At 37.9% G+C, this 20,319-nt stretch overlaps 1 long non-coding RNA gene across 11 annotated transcripts in view; it reads right to left on the bottom strand.

The window, feature by feature from the left end:
- Nucleotides 1–20,291, bottom strand: part of LOC110471261 (uncharacterized) — a 106,681-nt gene extending 86,390 nt beyond the window's left edge. For 4 of the 11 annotated variants that reach the window (XR_014951174.1, XR_014951173.1, XR_014951177.1 and 1 more), the window contains exon 1: nucleotides 7,445–20,260. This is a non-coding gene — a long non-coding RNA (uncharacterized LOC110471261). Of the gene's footprint in view, nucleotides 1–7,444 lie in introns of all 11 variants that reach the window. The other 7 variants (XR_014951170.1, XR_014951171.1, XR_014951179.1 and 4 more) reach the window with 6 other exon arrangements.
- Between the last annotated feature and the right edge of the window lie 28 nt (nucleotides 20,292–20,319).

The raw sequence follows: 20,319 nt of genomic DNA, 5'->3' as shown, positions 1-20,319 counted from the left end.
ACAGATGGAGCACTTATCCTGTGAAGACAAGCTGAAAGACCTGGGCTTGTTCATCCTAGAGAAAAGGCTCTGGGGAGACCTCATTGTAGTCTTCCAGTACCTTAAGGGGGTTTATAAAAAGGAGGGAGAGAGACTTTTTATATGGGCAGATAGTGACAAGACAAGGGGCAATAATTTTAAACTGAAAGAGGGCATGTTTAGATTGGCTATTAGGAAGAAATTCTTTACTTGGACACAAAGTATTATTTTATCATTATCATTTTGTAATATCTTGTCAGATGTTAAGAATTGTTAAGGGATTTTTGCTTAGTTTTCATCCTAATTTTTGGACCTAAGATTGTTAAAGTGAGGTCCATGAATTTTTCAGAAAATAAACTAACACACAGAGGAATACTTCTGGTAGTTGAAACTGTGGAAATCTCAGTCTCATAGAATTATTTTGTTGTCTTTTTTTCATAGCCTCCTTCTGAGCAACTTGTATTCAGATGGTGCTTAATGTCATTAATACCCAAATCAGTGCTCCTTGCTGTAATCATACTAGGTTACATTTCCAGTCAGAAAGCTAACCAGAAGGAAAAAGCTTGCCCCAGCTATATAATCTTCCTTTCCTTTGCAATGGCAGATGCATCAGAACAACCTAAATGACACAGTTGATCAAAAGATATTAAGAATGTTAAGTTCTTCCCTTGTGTCACAATGCCTAGGAAAATGTTACAGCAAAAATGCTAAGAAATTACTGAAATTAGGGGAAACCAGCCTAATCACATTCTAATTATATCTGGAGGTGTAGTTACACCTGGAAGTTGAAAAAATGTTTTTCTTTAAAAACATTTTCTAAAAGCTTTCTAAAAAGCTTTGAGAAACACAAAGCACAACACATAGCTAGCCTTTACAGGCTACATTTTTACAGCAATGAAAAATCCGCCTTTTGTAAAAAACAAAAAAACAATGGAATTACAGTTTCTGGACAAAACATGAGCCTTTTATGGGCAAACCACTTACACCAGCTGTGAAGCAATATAGGTGTTTACATTAAAGAGCTACTTGCAGGTCATTGTAGGAAAGCAGCAATACACAACTTTCCACCACTTCAATGACACTCAGAATAGACCAGATCACCAAAACACTGAAGGAATAACTTCTACCTGCAACCAAACCTGTTGTAAGGTGAAGAAGCCAGAATACAAAAGAACTTATAGACAAGCTATACACATTTATTATATAAATCCAGTTCCTGGAGGATTCAAAAACCTATACAAGTACTTCCTACATTTCAGATGCATTTTTGACTTTCAGCTTGCATTTAAAGTATGCCTTGCTGTTTTTCATATTTAAAACCACTGTGAAGATTAAAACACACAGATTTTGGCACTTCTTTTGACCTTGAACTATTCTCAATATTTGCAGCATATTATCTAGGAATCTCTGAACTACAAGAAGTAACAGGAATGATTAAGTGACTGAATTTAAAAACTATTAAAGAATCAAATAATTAGAAAATGCAGAATAGAATAAAAACTTAAAATTTATTATTTTGTGCTAATATTGTTATTGACACCATATCAAGAGTGATATAAATTTCTAAATCGTGTTGCATGAGATTATAAAGCATCTAGGTAACTTAAAGAATACTGTGCCTTGATTCAAGATATATAGGGGCTGCTTTTTACATTAACCTCATTTAAGAAAGAATGAGAATGAAGCAGCTCTTCCATAACTTTTCCAAGAAATCATTAGAGCTTTCCCAAGCAATTCCACGTGCATTCTCTGTGGACTATAAGCTAGAAAATTGAATATTCTTGCTTAGAAAGAGGATCTTGTCATCTCTGTCACTTCTATGAACTAGAAACATGAGGCTGAAGTATCAATTTCTTTACTCTTATTCTTGGAGAAACTGTGAGGCTGTACAAGCAACAAATAAAAGAAAAATCCTATGAACAACTAGACTATCCTTTTAGGGAAGAGCAGGCATTACCAACAGAAAAAAATATTTGTTCAGATTGTGCTAAATTCCATTTTTACTAAGAGGTCAAATACACTTTTATCCTTAGGCAAAACCAGATTTTTTTAATGTATCCCTGATACATATCCTTCACATTCATCTGATACTCTGCACTGCAGAATTCAGAGAAACATTTTTATTAGGGATTTCAGGATCTTTTTACTACATAGGATTCAAGGAACCTTTCTGCATGTATTCTGTAATCTGTGGTAAATCACCCCAAAAGAGATTAGAGCGACCCCACCACTATGATACCAGTCATCAACCCTAGTCATGGTCATGTCAAAGTAAGTGCCATCTCATTTCCTAAGAGTTCCTAATATGTCCTCATTATTCCTGGCTGCAATTCATGCATGAGGGGGATCTTGTCCATGAGTGACATATAAGAGGCATGTTAATAAAAACACTTGACTGAAATCAGACCTTTAGAGAATTATGGTCCTGTATCATCAATACACATCTTCACAAGTATGCTTTGTGTTAACAAATTTTGGCAATTTACTGCAGCCTCAACTTTGAAAGATGATTATTTTTATTTGGAAACAGCTGAAGTGGAATCTAGTTTGGACCAATCCAGTGCAGGACAGGGTTCACCTCCAGTCTAGCAGCTGCCAGATGGGAGAGGAAGATCTGCTGAGGGGGAAGCACAGAGGTGTGCTGCACATGATCATCTTGTGACTCCTTCTCCCAGGCAAATGGAGAAGGTTATCTTTGCAGGACCAGACTTTTTATTTAAGACATAATAAAGAAAAGCTGATCAAGCTTGATGGGAAGAAACCTTTACAATCACATCCTGGGTTTCACTCACATTTCCTAGTAAGCATACAACAAAGACCAGATCACTCTTACAAGGAGGATCACTGTAGGGAGAATATTTTTCAGTGGACCAATAAAGAAGCTGCCATGGTAAAAAGTGGACTGGCTGCATTTATAGCATATTGAAGTTTATACTAGCAGCTTAATGCAAATTTCTGTCCCTAATGGTTATACCTAGACCAATTTTACTAGGAAGTACAGAGCATAACTCAGCTCCAGCTGCTGCTAAGGGAATCAAAATTTATTTCTGCAAGAAATACAGAAATAGCAAAAATTAAAAACAAATTATCCTTATTTTTCCAAAATTATAGCATTAAGGTATTTTATAAATTTACTACAGCAAGACATCTTACATTATGAAATTTCTTCAACTTTGGAACTCAGTTGCAGAAACTTACAGATATTTTCTAATCTTAAATATTTTCTGAATAACATGATTTGACTTTCATTAAAGTATCACACAATCCTGTTGACTCACTTAATAGATATCTATTCCTACTGAATCTTCTTCCAAATTAGGAGGAAAGACCTCATTCAGAATTATTAAAACTGCTATCTGTATGTAATATATTTTATACTTGAATTAATTTTTAAAAAGCTCAGCTGGCTGTCTTAATTAGCTAATCACACACCTGTTCTCTTTAGGTTTCAAGCTGGAAATCTGTAAACATGATGAGTTAAATTCTGCAGGCAATGCTGCTGAAGTACAAGGACAGTCTTATGTGAGCAGCTGTTCAACAGGGGCCTGTCTGAGGCTGTAAGACTGTTTCCACTTGCAAATTTTTATGGCTGGGGTAATATAATACAAAAGAAATCAACCTGCAATAGAAATATCGGGAAATGAGAATTTCAAATATCTTATTAATGTAAACTGTTGACCTCAGATGACAGTTTTGTTTCTAGGGGCAGGGGTATGTCTATGTTTTAATATACAATATCTCTTAGTTATGTCTAAGACTGTAAATAAACGGAAGGAGAATTTTCTTTGGTTTTTATTTTTTTTTTGTGAGAGTTGATTTTTCAGACTTGATATCTGTCAGCTTCAAGTCAAAGACCATCTCCTAGAACTTCACGCTTACAAAACAAAAAGGCAAAAAACACTTGTTCCTTCTAATGTAACAGTCAGAAAACTAACATAGTACACCTTATTGCTAGATCAGTCCTCCAAGTATTTGCAAATAGGAATATGAGACATTGCTTCCTTTCCCTCAGTTCAGTGGGACTTCTCAAACACTTCCAAAAATCATACTGCTATTCAAGTGGACAAAGAATTCCAAAGCCTTATTTCTCTTTAGTAAAAGTCAGTAACTGCAATGTATATTATCATGCTGAATTATATTAACCCTTGTGGTACCTAGACACATTGACTATTTGCCTTAGTTTTATGATTGTTGGTCAATCTACCAAAAAAAAAAAAAAAAACAAACAAACAAACAAAAAAAAAACTTTCCAGGGGCAAATGTTCAAAAAATTAAAGATTTTAGAATTGACTCACTGTAAACAAAAAATTAAACACAAATTTTTTAGATTGATGAATACTTGAAAGCAGGTGAGAGGCTATTAATTCATACTTTCTGTTCCTCATTTTAGAAGAAGAAAAAGTACTTTCAGAATGATTGGTCTAGTGAAAAAACTAAAAAGTCCTTACAGCAAGCTTAACATCTTTTTTCATCTTTTTTGATTCACCAATAGAGTTTCATGACCATTTGCAAAAGAAAATATTTCAGGAAGATAATTTTTGTGTGTTTGTTGCCATTTTCTACAAAAACACATCCTAAAGCATAATTGAAACTTATTGGTATTCACCAGCAAATTAAGCAACCTTGGAAATGTGTCAAACACTACAAGAAGGAAGATCTTAAGGATAAGTTTGTTACCATAGGATTTCACTGGAAACATGAGGAGATTTAAACTTTTTCCTCTTCATTAGATCTGAAAAGCATGTTGCTTTTCAAATGGATCTGCAGATGAGAGCACCACTAGTAAAAATTCCTGTCTGGAGCTACTATGAAATACAAGCAAACTGTAGGAAAGATTTTATTCATTTTATGCTCTTGGATGAGTAAGAGACATTTCAAGTGTTAAAGCAGAGTAGCCATTAAGATTACAGTTGAGACATGATTAATTTTCTCCTTGCTGTCACCTGTGCTAGTCTGTCACCTTTCCCTCTGACCTGTTTCTATTCTCATTTCCTCAGCACTCTGTGGACCAAAATTGTATTGGTGACATCAGTGATGCTGAGATCAGAAATTGGCTCCTTGCCTCTATTTTTCCCTTGCCTTCCCTTTAATTTGCCTTTCCCTGTGCTTCTCTTCAAAGATGCTTTGCTGCAGCTCTCAGTGCTTTGCAGGTATCCTTGACTACAGCTGACATTCCCATTCTCTGGCCAGCTGGAGCAGGTCTGGATATAATCCAGATCAAAAGCAGATGGCTAATCAGCAAACGAGCAACTTGTTGGCACACAACAGAAGTGACTCAGTCACTACTGAGTCTCCTCTTTTCAGTCTTAAATTTGTCCAAAAAGTAGTTGTGGGTGGTGGATCTTGAAGAAAGTGGATTGTGAATCATATTGCAAAAAAAAAACCCCAAACGTCACAACCACAAAATGGCTCTTTTGGAACTGAACAGTCACAGATATTCAACCAGCAACCAGCTAGCAGGCAAGCCAGCAAGGCCCAATACTGCAGCACACTTGTAATGTGCTTTTTAAAGATGGCACCAAAATAACTTTGTAATGCAAATTTTTGTATCTATGATTGGATGACTTCTATGGTATTAGAAAGAAAACAAAGTATTTTAGCAAATCTTTAAAGATATTAATTGCACAATAATGTAACTGTTGCATAGGATTTCTAATATATATAACCAATCTAGCATAGGTTCTAGGAGCAAACAAAGCTGCCATGTGCACAGTGATTTGAATATGTTTACAAACCCTTCTTGTATTTGAAACCAAAGTGCATCTTCCTACAAACACTTCCACCTCGGGAAATTACTCAGCAAATCATTACAAGGGTTAGATAAGTCACTATTTATTCTCACTATCTATTCTTGCACACCTTGTTTTCTATAGAATTTTTACTAAAGAGACTCAAATTTAAAACTACAAGTATTTAAACCCACCTATCAAAATTCTTGTTGACCATGGTTATTTTACAAAATGCACTCAAAATAGCCCCTTTCTTCTCATCAAGTAATTGATGCTAATTATCGAGCTGAAAGAGGAAATTCACTGTATCAACACAGATTCAGCATTTCTGCCACTTAGATCATTGGATAAAGAGTTGACCTTTATGTGCTGTCCATATATCTGCCACTAATTAATTCTTTTTTTAGGGAAATTCCATGCTGTCTTTGTGCTTTCAAAGTGGGGATTATCTAACTTGCAAGAATTTAGGTGTTTGGCCAAATTACATTTTCAGCACAAGAATGTTATTCTCCACAGTGTAATTGCAGACATAAAGAAAGAGTGGAGGGAGAAAATGCAACATCATGGCTTGCTTAGCTAGAAATTCTACCATCACATGTTAACGTGGCTTCATATGCCAGGAGTACATAAAAAGAAGGCCAGTGTAAGGGATATGAACAGGAGTATCAATATAGTCTACTCAATTTAACTTCCAATGCAATTATATTCCACTTTCTTTATGCCAAGATACAAAAAAAACCAGTGAAAGTAGTATTTGTCAAGACAAGAAAATATGGTAGCTATGTGCAGCATAGTTCCATAATGTTTTGGCAGCAAATCATTTGCTGTTATCAGAGTTAAAAATAAAATAATTTCTGAAGAGGGACAAACCCAGATCACACGTGTACTTTCAGAAACAAAGTAGGAAAGGTTCAATCTATGATCTTTCAAGTCCCATCTGCGCATTCTTGAAACCAATGCTTTGATTTTCCAGAGGGCCTCTGGCAAAGCCTGGCCATTGAATAAAATTTTCACTGTAACTGCAGACCTCCACTCCTAAACTGTTGTGCAGGCTTATGGTCTGTTGCACAGCTTGTGGTAACTATCAGAATCACAGTCTTTTTAACAACAAATTTTTTACTCACCAGTGTTTACTAATAGCCAGGCTGATTCTTGAGTAAAATTACACAACAACATAATCCTTGAAATTAATAAGCTATGCCTGGAAAAAAGCACTTTCACAATTACTGAAATTTGAGATTTCTGAAGGTGGATTGCCTTAACCCTCAATTTAGCCTCTCCACAACTGCAGCAGCATTAACACATTTGTTTTTTGAATTGTTGTAATAATAGCCTACATGAGCCACAATAGCATGATAAAAATGTTACTTGTTTACAATCTCTACTAAGTTTTCTTTATCCTTAAGATCATCCTCTAACCAACTAAAATCATAATTGCTTCTGTGTTGCTTATACAGGGTGATCCAAGTATGCCTACCTGATGAAACAAAACATGTAAGTTAGTTTTAAAGTTATATGCGAGCTACCTGAAAAACCTGCACCAGCCATGAGGAGGCAAAAGAACTGGCCCAGTTACATATGCTTCCTACTAACTGCCAGGAACCCATTTTACATTCCTTGGCCTGAATATTTTCCCATAATTTAGTTTTAACTTGGTTTGCTTCTTATTCCTATTATGACTTTTCTCTTACTCTTACCTTCTCTTGTGTTTCTTCAGCTCCTCTCTTATGTAAGAAAAAAGCCATTTTTCTTCTAGGCAGGCCGTGAATTCCAGCTAGAAACACAGATGCAAGTAATCAGATTTCATGTATATTTAAAGGCAGATTTACAAAAAAAACCCAAATAAACATGGACAAAACCCTCACAAAATCCAAAAATAAAAAACTCATTCAGTCTAACCCACAGGAAATAGGTACAGGAAAGAGAATGGGTATGAAGAAGGAGCAATATTTTTGGAGGGATCCTTCATTCTTCAAAGCAGCCAAAATTTTGCGTGTTTAATGGGTGAGGTACAGGAAGCAAGGAATAGCAATCAGCAATCAATGATGCTGATAATGGAGCCGCATCTCTAGATTTGCGAGAGTAATAGAGTTTCACATCCTGTCAGTGTTATTCTCTGTGGGTGCTGACTATGTAGCAGTAAAACCCAATGTATTTGGGTTATTCTTCAAAAGTCCACAAGTTTTTTATAGCTGGGCTGGAATGACTACTTGCTGCTATTGCCCTTACTCATGCATATGGTCCAACTCCTGTATTTAGAAATTCTATGCTGTGACAAACACAGGTTTTGGAGCTCAATTCTGCAGGCAATGAGACTAGCTAGAAGTCTGCCCAACTAGCTAATCAGTTTCTAAGTAAACAATTTATATTTAAATTTTGGGATGGTTTCTGAATTTAGCATGCTGCTAGTGTGTTTAGGGTTAACCTTCCACTTTAAATCTGCCCTGTGCAAGGATTTGTGCCACACCTTTGCTCTCAGGGGTTCTTCTGGAAAGTCCTCCTTCTGTGCAGTGGCTTCAGAAACAGACATGCCTGTGCAATCTTTATTTAGATTGCTCTGAACATACTCTTTCCTGGGATCTAAAATGCAGCCTGTTCAGTCTTACAAGTGAAAAAAAAAATTGCTTTTGGCCCAGGCAAAGTAGGAAGCAACTCAGAAGAGCAGACTACCTTTATTTGGGATAAGACTGACATAATCAGTTGTTTCAGCAACCTATGCAACCTGAAGAGTTTGTTTTATTTCCTACTTCAAAATCTTGGCTTCTGAGGAAAAAGTTGGAGGGATGCAAGGCAGCAGAAGCAAATAGAATTAAGAAAAGTAACAAAAGTTTTTTTACAAAAGTAACAAGTTTTTTTTTTCTTCTCCTGATTGTCCTACACCATGGCAGAAGTAGTAAACTTAATCTCTTTCAAGTCCTCCAGAACAGGTATGGCAACGGCTGACTGTAGTGGGAGTGACGTGGAAAGAATTGCTGAAAGAGAGAAGAGACATAACTCATAACTCTCATCATTACTTCAAAACAATTTTCATGTTGCAAGAACCATTAACACCTCTTTCACAAAAAAGACAATCCATGGTAATAAATTCCAATTAATTAATTAACAATAACACCCCTAATAATTTTCTAATGACAAAAAAAATAGATGGCTTTTTTACAGTGGTACAGAACAATGATTACTTTGCAAAAGATTTCCATGTGTTCCATACCTATTTCAGTCCTTACACAACTGCATCTCCAACTAAACTGTTGCTAGCTTAGGGGTTATTTTGTCATTACATCCCTTACATCTAGGTGCATAATAGCTTATTTTTGGTAACTGATTATATTTGGTTTTTTGTCCCTGGGGTTTCCTTACACTACTCCAGTAATGGTTTCCAGTTAACTTTTAAATGTCACTTTATTGGTCAGTGGGGAGATGGTTGTCTTACTACTCTTCTCAACGTGCTTGCATCTATCCACTCACAAATTTGTTTTCTTCCTTTTTAATTATTCTTAATGCATCTAATGCATCCAGTCTTAGAAGAGGTTTAGTAGTTCACCAGCAGAATTCAGGTTCTCTGTGTTTTTTGTTAGACTCCTGAGAAAGTTTACTACAATTATGCATCTGTGCTTCTTACCAATCTGTATACCACACATACTAACACTTGTGAACCTAAATGCCAACATACACTTATACCCGGGCATATCACACTGACAGCCTGCTTTGCTTGAAAATTTGTTCACAATACTGGGCCTGGTGAAAACGCAGATGGCAGTCAGGGGCAAGAGGTGCACAGCCATTTTCCTTTATGTTATTGTTAGCACATATCAGAATGCATGAAGGCAATAGTGAGGCAGAGGATTGTACCTGACACACTTAAAAAAATCAATTTGCCCTGCTAAATAAGAAGTAAATACAATAATAGAAGAAACAATGGACAAAATTATAAGCACTACAGACAATATAATAATAAAAACAATGTATCATTCTAGTTTAATCACCCAGAATATTAACATCCAGCCCTTTGTAACTAAGGCCTGTATGTTTAGCTAGCTTATTGGCCTCCCTGGAATGGAATCATTCTGCTTTTCAAAGCTTCTAATCAGAGATGACCCATTTAGATGCATCCCTTTTTATTTGATGAAATTAGCAAGTGCTCTAGAGTTAAACCCCTATTAGACAAACACCTCTCCAATGCAAATCCAGAGTTGCATGATGGCTTATTTTCCTTGATACTTTCATCTTTTATCCTGAACAAATTAACTCTGAGGTATTAAATTTATCTACTTTCTTCAGATACTAGTATGTTAAGATTTAGTTGAATCTTTCTCCTTATTGTTTAATATTAATATTCTTCAAGTACTCTTATGTCATTTAAGACACTTTATAACACCTCTATAACTAGATAGGTAACAAGTGATGACAACTTTTTGCCAGATTCCCACTCTCTGCTGCAGGGATTAACCTGACAGTTGTTTTGCTCTATTTTGTTATTGCTCTGAGCACATCATTCTATATAAATCTTATAGTGGAAAAAGTCCTCATTAATTTTGCAGAAAAGTCCCCAATATTTTCAGTAAGTTGTAAATTTTCAGAAATTCAAAATGGCTGGTTAACTGCATGGGTTTTATACACTCTAGAAGTTGTAAAAAAATTTTTGTTTAGTGACAGTTGGTAGCAGAAATATTTGAAAACCATTGATAAGTTTTGTGCAACAGGCTTCTAGCTCCTCTATCTTTTTATCAGAAACAGATTATTTTAACACTGTTCAAAAGTAGTATCCAATTCTGCTCCTTTAGTTACAAAAAGCATTAAAACAAAGGTTATAGTCCTACTAACAGTTTTTTATTAAAAAATAATTCTGATTATTTTCTATTTTAGGAAAATAATTGAAAACCATGAGGCTAGATACATCTATATTTGAGACAGGTAGAGGCTTTCAGACTGACAAAGGCTTCTAAAAATCCTAAAAAAAAAAATTCAGGTGGGCAAGAATACAATGTTTTGATTTTGATAACAGTCTCACACATACATTACATTCCACCTGAGTATTAAAGAGTGCATGGCAAATTATATAGAGCTCTGACTCATAAGCATTGCAGCAAACTGTTGCAGCACTTAGACATTACTAACACACCATTCTGCTTCTGCCGGCCAGGACAACGGAGTGTCCCATGATGTAAAGTCTCTTCAATGGGCTAAATTTTCTCCTCATGGAAAGCACAGGGTGACTTTGTGAAGCTGGCCAGTGACAGTCTCCATACTCCTAGACATCCACAAAGCCCCACAGCAAAAACCATTGCCAAACCATGGTTTTGGTGTAAGAAGTAGCACCATACCCACACCTCAGCTATCACAGGTTAAACTGGAACAGCACCATCAAACTTAGACCTGGTAGTTTAATCTACACAAACATTTAAGAATCTAATAGACCAATTCCAGGAACATGTTTTATGATGTATGGGAGAGGAAGCCTACCCAAGGGGTAGTGTTGTATTAAAATATTTTATTTCAAACTACGAAAATTTCTGTCAGAGCTGTAATGAGAGAAGCACTATTTGAGCCTAGTAGAACTTGAAGAGTTTAGTAATTTTTCATAGGAGGTCTCTAGCAATGCTGGTGAGAATAATCTGTGCTAAACCACAAAATTTCATCTACTGGCAGACATTTTTTTCTGCATTTATACATAAATTTCTGAAAGTATGAAGATTTTTTCCAAGGTATGAAGACAGAATATAGCTACAGCAGTTCTGAGAACTTTCTTTGCCAGAGGCTAACTACCTCCTAGCTGTCTCAGCTAACTTACCTTTCATTGCACAAGACAAACTGGACAGTAAGTATCATCATCACTATCCTACCCAGACCTGTCAAGCACATGGTTGCAAGTTAACTCAAGTACATTACACAGCTAGATTAAAACATCATGTATTAAAACAATGCTTTTTAACTGTCATTAACACGTACAGGTTAACAAGATCGCAAAGGCTAAACAGCCTCTAGCTCTCAGACAGCAGGCAAAGTTGCTGGAACAATGAACACAACACTCTTGCAAGCTAAGTAGCAGAATTTATATGCAATAAAGTAGGAAACATGTAAAGAGACTGAGCAACTCATTGGGATTTCTAAAAGGAACACAGCTATCTTCTTAACACAGAAATGTTTCTGGCTAATCTAGACCATGTGAATTTACAATATCATCACAGTTATTAATCCCTGTTTATGACTGGATGATTTTTTTCTGGAATCACCTTTTTCTTGGATTAAAAGTTGCTTTCACCTATCGCATTTCTTGTGAAAAATGAAATTCTCTGTAACATGTCAAAAACACAGCCTGAAGCAGCATTACTTTGCCAAAATGCAATGGGTTGGTTCATATCAAAGAATCATGGAACTGGGTTGAAATGAGCCTTAAAAGTGATCTAATTCCAACTCCTGCCATGGGCAGCAACACCTTTCACTAGCCCAGGTTGCTTCAAGTCCCATCCAACCTTGCCTTGAACACTTCCAGCAAAGGGACATTGACAGCTAATGGAGACAACCATTCTAATGCATCACTATGCTCATAAAAAAAAATTCCTCCTAGTATCTAATCTAAACCTCCTTTCTTTCAGTTGGAAGCCATTCCCTCTTATACCTGTCCTTGTCAAAAGTCTTTCTACATCTTTCTTACAGGCTCCCTTCAGGTACTGGAAGGCTGCAATGTTGTCACTTCAAAGCCTTCTCTTCTCTAGGCTGAACAAACTAAATCCTCTCAGCCTTTCCTAACAGGGGAGGTGCTCCATCCCTCCGTCAGCCTGGTGGCCTCCTCTGGGCTCACTGCAACAGTTCCAGGTCCTTCCTGTGCTGGGACCCCAGAGCTGATGCAGCACTGCACATGGGGTCTCAACACAGCAGAGGGGGAGGGCTTCTCCCTGCTGCCCACACTACTATGCACACAGTCCAGTACACAATTGGCCTTCTGGGATGTAAGTGCACATTTCTGGGTCATGTCTGGCACATCCAATTTACTCTACCAGTCAAAATCAACTTGATTTATCTGAATTTCTGTGTTAAAAGTAATAGGAATAGTTGTGTAAGCAGATTGCTAGAAGCAATGACTAATGTAAACAACAGTTGCAGAAAGCTGACATCTACTCTTTTCATTTGCATTGCTGAATGGCCTGTCCTGTACGCCATCCCCTTATGAACAATTTATTTTGGCTTCAAGATCAGTTGTTCAAAGCTAAACAGAAGTAAACTATTCTTATATCCTAACCAGAGTGTGAACACTAAATTAGAAAGAGGATATTGACAAGATCGGCTGAAAACAAAACTCCACGTCTTAAATTACATACCTCCCTTCTTCAGTAGCTGTATTTCATGTTCATGCACCTGATTTAGTAAGGAAGAAGTATAAATAGAAAACAAAAATATCTCCAGAGTCCTACTTACCTATAGCAGTTAGCAATGAGCTCATACGGGAGCAGAGACAGAACACCCTTAAGGCTTTATCTTGTCATTACTCTTCAAGCTGAGTAGCAGCAGAGATGGCTCAAATTTATCCAGGTGTTTGATAGCCTTTAGAAAAACATACTCATCCCAGATCTGCTACTTGTCTTTGGTACTTCTGATCAAGTTGTGTAACCGAGCAGTTAGCAGTCACTCATCTGGGAAAACTCTGTTACAGTACACAACAAAATTGCCCTTGCACACTGAGAACATATTTAATGAGATACTGAAACTATTCTCTCTGAATAGACCATTTCTCTCTTGATTTTACTGTTGTTTTCCCTTATCATCATACGCACTAGGCTGACTTTTGATAAAATACATTTCTGAGATAAGAAGGCTAATGAGACATTCCAGGACTTGTCTCAGATGTTACATGTTTAGGTAGGAGAGACTCTTACATTATTCTGCTACTTCATACAGTGCACTGATTTATAAAATTTACCAGTATGTTCTAATTGTGTTCAGTTATTATTGCATTATTACAATGACTGAGAAGTTGCAAACATACTCTACTGCTCAAGAAGTAGAAAAAAAATATATATTCATATAACCTGTGACTTGCTTATGGGTTCACAATCTTGTAATCTGAAAACTAAGCACACATGGAACAGGACCTGGAAAAATGCTGTGAAAACAAATAAAAATATCTCCAAATTTTCTCTTCAGAGAATGAAAATTAAAGTTTCCTTTTCTGTCTGCACCATTTAATTTTTTTTCCCTGGTTGGCAGGACAAGAATATCCCCTTTCATATGATAAAGTTAAGTATGACAAAAACCACATTTCAGGGAGGATGAAAGTCTTGTTAACACCAGTTAGCTTTACTTAGATTCCACTGTCCTAAACACGTTTGCATCTGGGCAAAACCAGTCTGTAGCTCAAGAAGAGAAAGTACTGATAATTGGTTCTCAAACATTGTTTAAATGGTGAGCAGTGGCTTATAAAAATAAGAATTTTTTACATAGTGTAATTCCACCTTGTAGTCACTGTGCATAATGCAGGCAGAAACATCACTGATGAAGGAAAAACAATTCTGGAAGAAAATAAAGAAGGTAGGAGAAAAGTGAAAAGATAAACACTTGTAAGTAAAAAAGAGAACACAAATTTGATTGGAGGAAAGAAAAGTGGATAAGAAAAAAACAAATTTTTGGGAAATTCTACTAATCAAACAGTCATAAGATTTTCCTGCTGTGTAACTCTGGTTTATACAGAATTTTCAGGGCAAGTCATGCTTTTCAAATGCCTACAATATTCACTGCCTAGATAGATTTCCTGTCTAACCTAACAGCAGATTCAAAATTAGAACATGTGTTACATGTATGTAATATATGCCATTCTTTGCATAATGACTTGACTTGAGCCTTATTTGAAGAAAAAAATCCATTGTCCTCCATACTTGTTTTCCACTTGGATTAAACTGAATCACCATAGTATTTGTAATCATACAGCAAAGAATTGTTTTTTTCCAAATCTAGTACATTTGAAGTTCTACAATGGTAATTTTCTTTATGTATTCTGACACAGCCCTGTAATTAGCATGATTCTAAAAAGGAATACCAGAGTAAGTTAATAATGATAGATTCTACCTGCCTATTGTACTTAAGCGGGAAACTCACAGAATGTTTAAAGATGGGTAAATTAACATTTGCCATAGGAGCAGTACTAACAACAGGAAGAACAGCAAAATAGATTCTCTAAGAAATCAGGCTTCAGTTCAGAATTCTGTGTTTGCTCCACTGAACAAAAGACATTTTGACCATATGCAGAAAGCTGTGTAACAGGCCAAGAAGAGCCAGAACTAGAAAACAAATCATCTTACTACAGGCACACAGGAAGATAATGGGATGCCAGAACGACAGCAGGTCAACACCCAGGAATGAACGCTTAATAACTGAGGACACTTCAGAGTACCAGAGAAATCCATCTTCAGAAGTCTTTTAAATTTCTTCACTAATGAGTATGTTTACAAAATCTGCAGGTGACACAAAGCTAGTGGGATTTGGTGAGCACTGCAGAAGAGAGGATTGGAACTGAAATGGATGTTGAGAAATTGCAGAGGCTCAGAAACCATTAAGATAAAATTCAAAAAATATCGAGTGTCCAGTGTTATTCTTGCAAAACCATACACATAAAACTGGGACTATTTGCTTGGGAAATACAATGGCATCCTGAAAAGAACAAAGGGAGAAAGAGATAACACAGTGTACTTCTCTCCTGTAACATATGACATAAAACCAAAATCTAGAAATTTAGAGACTACAAAATAGAACAGTAATGCATTATCTCTGCAAGCCAGCTCACCTTCCTCACCCACCAGCTTTATTCTGGAATGTATTCAGAAAGCATATTTTGACAAAGAAGATTGCTATTAACCTCTATTTAGGCTTGAAAGGATCTCACTTGAATACTGTCTTTTCAACATCACACTCACAAAAACACCTTGAAAGTTTAGAGCAAATGAAGCTGCTTTGAAACAGGCTGAAAGGCTCTATCTTTTAAACTTGTGAATGCGGATAGATGAGCATGTCTCCAGAAAAAAAAAAAAAAAAAAAAAAGGCTGAGGGGAAATGGGTATGAGTACAAGCACATTAATAAAAGTTGTATTTGAATGTAAGGTTTACTTTTAAATTAAATAGTAATTTACTGTTCCACAAGAGAAGGAGAAGCTTGAACCAGCTCCAATTGACTTTGCTGTCAATCATATCAGGCTCAGATACACTCTACATTCAATGTATTGTATGACTATTGTATACTCATGTCAAGTGGCACAAGTGGCACAACAACAGATGTGTAAGGAGTAACCTTCCCACCAGGATTCACCTACTTCAGGGCAAGTATTGTTCCCCTTTAACAAGTAGGTGAGGAAAAGCTCATTGGCGGTCATCAGCTTCCTCGCTCAAGCAGGATGCCCTAGCGCATGGTAGTCAGAATTTTGTCTACATTGCTTTTAAGTACTCTAGGGAAGGAGACTCCACAACTGCTCTGGGCAACCTGCTCCAGTGCTCAATTAGTAGAGAATTTCTTCCTCATGTCTCATGTTCAGGTGAATGTTTCTATCTTCCAGCTTCTTCCCATTACTCAGCATTACTAAGAACTTGACTCCATCCTCATGAGAGCCACCCATCATATATTTATACATATTGATGTGATCTTCTCTCAGTCTTCTCTTCTCCAGACTGAATAGGCCCTGTCCCAGCTGGAATGCTCCAGACCCCACCTATGCTGCCCTCAGCTGAACATGCTTCAGGAGCTACATGCCTCTCTTGCCCTGAGGAGCCCAGAACTGGACATGTTGAATTTCAGACAGTTCCTCTCTGCCCACCTCTTCAATCTGCTGAAGTCTTTCTAAAGGGTTGCACAGCTCTCTTGGGTACTGGCCACTCCCTTCCAGCTTTGTGTTGTCAGTGAACTTGCTGAGGAGGCATCTACCCATGACTGACAAGTTAAACAATACTGGACCAGTACTGAGCCCTTGAGGACACCACTAGAGACAGGCCAGCAATGAGATTCTGTGCCACTGATTACAACCCTCGGGGATCTGCAGTTCAAGCTCAGGAAATTTGGGTCGGACAGTGAGGTTGCAGTGAGAACTGGCACCTCACTGTCCACTCATCCAGCCCATACTCCTGAGCTTGCCTATGAGAGTAACACCAGAGGACAGTGTCAAAACTCTTGCTCAAAGTCCAGGTAAACATCTACTGCTCTTCCCTCTCATCCACCCAGGTAATTGTCTCAGCATAGAGGGCAATCAGGTTAGTTAAGCACACTGACTACTCTTCATCATCTTTGTGTCCACCATGTATGTGGAGGTGGCCTCCAGGATGAAACGTTTCATTACCTTTTCCAGGATTAAGATGAGACCAATTGGCCTGTAGATCCCAGAATCTCCTTCTTGCCGCCTTTGAAGACTAGGGTGGTACTTGCTGTCCTCTAGTATTGTGACACCTCTCCTGACTGCCATGACCTTTCAAAGATCTGAGAGCAATCATGTCTACTCATTCTTTCAGCATTCGTAAGTATGAAGGAACCCATCAGAGCCCATGAACTTGTGGATGGCCAAGTTCACTTCTTTATGATTTCCCTGGACACATTGAAGAACATTTTGAAGCAGAAGCCTGAGCATAAAGCTGTCTTCTTGGAATGTTCTAGCTTAAGCCATTTTTCACAGCCACCTAGGCTAAAGCAGCTGGATTCTGCTAAGAACCAGCTGAAATACTAAAATATAATTTTTTCTGCTATTTCTGTTGCAGTGAGTGCAATTGTCTCTGGCAGACAAGTGATAGCAAACACAGAAATAGCAGCCCTAACTGTTACAGCAGGGGTTTCAAGGTGGTAATGGTGAGGTTGCTGTAAACAATTGCAACTCCCTGGTGGTAATGACCTCTTTTTGGTTGAAGTGTCCCTTCAAGAGTACCACCGATACATCAGTTTCTCAACAGCCTTACTGTGTTGGTATAATTCTTCAAATAAAAAAGCTTTAGTTCCACAGCAACATATCTAGCTACTCAAAGAAATATCTCTTTTTGTAGTGGTACCTCATCTAGTTTGAAAATTTTACATGCTATTTTACCATTAATGGCCATATCCATTTAATTCAAGTTAAAGACCCTCATCTTTTCTTCCTTTTGTTATATTAGATAAATTAATGGGGGAAAACAAATTTATCCTATAGCATGTGACTATTCATCATGTTTACATATTCATGATAAACAAAGCTTCAGCTACTTAAGGCTCATATAGGGAAGCCTTACTGACCCTTCCAATTAAGATTTTTGTATCAGGTGAACATGCCTCACTTGACAAAAAACTCTCATGTTTCCCACCCACTCCAGACAGATTACAATGAGATTCAATGGTACTTCATCAAAACACAAAAAGAAAAAGCATTCAGACTGACACCAGCAACAGGCATGTTCATGCTCTCAAAATGGAATTGGCTGCTGCAACCTTCCCAAAATAAACATGATCATTAACTAAATATAGCTGTATCTATTCCAGAGTCAAGAGAACCTTTCTTCTTTTGCCTAAAAGATTAACTTTTTATTTATTTTTCTTCTCTGTATACTTTCTAACAAAAAGAATGGCCTGACCTGGTTTAGAATGTTTTGAGTGTTGCTGAATCCAGCAAACAGTTGAGCTGTTTTGAAAGAAAGCTTCCCCTCCATTATTTAATGTTTGTTGTCTCTTTGGCAGAGAGAAAAGGCAAACAGTCCTCAGATTTACACTAGGGAATGGAGGAAGAAAAACAAACGACAAGCGCAAATGACTGCCTAATGAGAGTTTCAGTATTAAGAAAAAAAATTATAATGAGAAAGCATCTCTTTACCCCTTTCATTTCCATTAGCATAATGTTCCAAGAATGTTAAATACATTCTTTTATCTCTTAGACACCAGTTTGCAGCTTAAGACAAAGCTAAAAACAAAGTTTTAAATTACAAGTCAATCAAAAGATTTACATAATGACATAAGTTATTTTGTATATTAAGATTTGAATGATTCAACTTCTTTGATTTTGTTCCCAAGTAAATATTTTGCAATGACAATGGTGAACTGAAAATACAGCCTTTTAAACTTTTTAATTTATTGATACTTTGCATTATCCAGTTAGCACTGATTCTTACACACCTATTTTCAGCATTTTGACCATTTACATAAAAAAAAATAAAATGAAGACGATTAAACTGGAAAACTACAGGAACAGTAGTAATTCGTATTGTATTGCCAGCATTGCAAATTGGTGATTTGAATAAAAAGAGCTCCACGCTAAACACCGTGTAAACAATATCTATCACTTTAAGACCATAAGATGCATTTGGTGCTCCCAGCACTGTTTCAGGTCTTTAACTACTCCACCTGACCACAGCTCAGGAACTTCACTTAAACTCGGTCACCTGAGCGTCTGTAGTAGCTACTGATTTTACTTAGATTCCTATGAACATTCTTACTCCTCCATACGAAGTGAAATTTTACTTGCAGAATGGCAAATACTGCCCATGTGACATAATCTTAAAAAAACGTAACTACCTCTAACACCACGTACAGTAATCTGGCTGCATTTTTTTTTTTTTTTTTTTACCTCTACAACCCGTGTTCAAGAAAAAAAACAACCCTCAGACAGGTAGGCCCATTATTTTAATGAAGTACTTAGTTGCCTGTTACATGAACAGGTACAGCTTGTACAAAAAACATGGGAGCTCTGCAGCTCCTGCTGCAAACAACGTAAATCACCTGAAGCATTAAAAAAACCCAAAAAACCAAAAAAACCACAAAAAAACCCAAAACAAAACAGGAAAAAAAACCAACCAAAGAAAGAAAACCCCAAAAACAAAACAAACCAAAAAAAACCACCCAAAAAACCAAAAAATATGCAGCACTAGGATACAGAACTGGAAAGCGTCCTTCCAAACCAACTTTAAAAAACCTACTCAAACGGAAGCAAGCAACACAATGCACTATTTCCCCTCCCAATCGCGCAGAAACAAGAGCTGCACCGCGGCTCTTCCCCCGGGTTCGCTCTCGCCGCCGGTGCCTCCGCAGCCGCCCGGCCCTGCCCCGCGAGCGGCCGCGGACAGCCGCAGCCTGCCGGCAGGCCGGGTCCGCTGCAACGCTCTCGGCAGCCCGCCGTCGTCCACGACAGAACCTCTGCTACGGAGAGAGGGGATGGGCTCTAAGCTTTCCCCACACACGTGTTTTTATGTTAAGGGGAGAGAGACACCCGCCCTGGGCACGCACACACACACACACACACACACACACACACACACACACACACACACACACACACACACACACACACACACACACACACACAGACACCCAACAGCCAGACACAGCTGATCCCACGCCCGTCAGGCTGGCTCCTCCCCGCCCCTCCAGCGGGGCAGAGGCACAGCGCACTTCCAGCACCTTCTTCACCTCTTCCCCAAACTACTGCCGCGAGTGCCGCCCTCGTAGGCAAAGAGGTCCTGCCCCTCTCCCCGCGCCGCGGAGGCGGGCCGGGAGGGGCCGCCGCGGGGAGCGCGGGCTGCCGCGGCCGTGCGGCCCGCGCGCAGCGCCGCGCTCGCCCTGCGCACGGCGCCGCGGAGCGCGGCGCACCCCGCC

The sequence above is a fragment of the Lonchura striata genome, chromosome Z (assembly GCF_050655825.1).
Source record: "Lonchura striata isolate lonStrDom1 chromosome Z, ASM5065582v1, whole genome shotgun sequence".
NCBI classification, from domain to species: Eukaryota; Metazoa; Chordata; class Aves; order Passeriformes; family Estrildidae; genus Lonchura; species Lonchura striata.
The sequence above is the reverse complement of the archived record's forward strand: the minus strand, read 5'-3'. Positions and strand labels throughout refer to the sequence as shown.